We start from the raw sequence: 1,241 nt of genomic DNA, 5'->3' as shown, positions 1-1,241 counted from the left end.
TTTAAAGATGATTTTTTTTATTTAGAATGTGACTTGGTTGGTGACTTTGTTAGTTGAAAATGGTTTATTGTAGAAATTTATAGATGATTTTTTTGTTTAGAATGTGACTTGGTTGGTGACTTAGTTACTTGAAAATGGTTAAGTGTAGGAAATTTAAAGATGATTTTTTTTGTTTAGAATATGACTTGGCTGGTGATTTTGTTAGTTGAAAATGGTTTAGTGTAGGGAATATATAGATGATTTTTTTTGTTTAGAATGTGACTTGGTTGGTGACTTAGTTACTTGAAAATGGTCAAGTATTGGGACTTTAAAAGGGATTTTTTTTTTGTTTTTAATGTGCTTTGGTCAGTGAATTAGTTGCTTGAAAATGGTTAAGGTGACTTGATTGAATTTTTTTGACTTGATTTAATTAGTTGAATTTGATTGATTGCACAGATGGAACCTGATTATAGTCAGATATATCAACAGAACAATGATAATAGAATGGGTATTAGGGAGAAATTTGTTGAATGTGTCAAAAGATTTATTGAACATGCTAAGACACTTGGTGTTTGGACATGTTTTGGGGTTATTCATTGTCCTTGTGTTAGATGTGATGGTATAAATCTTGTAAGTGAAGAAGTTGTAAAGGAACATCTTTACAGAAAGGGATTTCACGAGGACTTTTTAAGATTGCATGGTATTCATGGTGATGTTGCTCAAAATAATTTTGTTACTGAAGAAAGTAGTAGGTCTGCAGCGCATAATGAATATCAAGATACTAGCATGAAAGAAATGGTGCATGATGCTTTTGGGATGCAACACAGGGGCGACTTTAGAGAAAATGTCGAAGATGTTCCTAATAGCGAAGGGAGCAAATTCTATGAACAATTGCATGCTGCTAGTCATCCTTTGTTTAACAGGTGTTCACACTCTCATTTGTCTACTACTGTTAGATTATTAAGTATTAAGTTTGACTACAATATTGCTGAAGGAGGAATGGACTCAATGATAGACCTAATTTAAGAATTAGTTGACCCCGGCTTGGAGGTTCCTGATTAATTCTATAAGGCAAAAAGATTGGTGTCAAAGTTAGGTCTCTCCTCGGTTAGACTTGATTGTTGTAAAAATGGTTACATGTTATACTTTAAGGAAGATGCTAACCTAGAGTCCTGTAAGTTTAGTCAGCTCCCTCGATATAAGTGTGGTTCTACTAGAAATCAAAATACTATTAAGGTGATGCATTTTGATGCAACTTATCC

This window comes from Capsicum annuum, chromosome 12 (assembly GCF_002878395.1).
Source record: "Capsicum annuum cultivar UCD-10X-F1 chromosome 12, UCD10Xv1.1, whole genome shotgun sequence".
NCBI classification, from domain to species: Eukaryota; Viridiplantae; Streptophyta; class Magnoliopsida; order Solanales; family Solanaceae; genus Capsicum; species Capsicum annuum.
The sequence above is the reverse complement of the archived record's forward strand: the minus strand, read 5'-3'. Positions refer to the sequence as shown.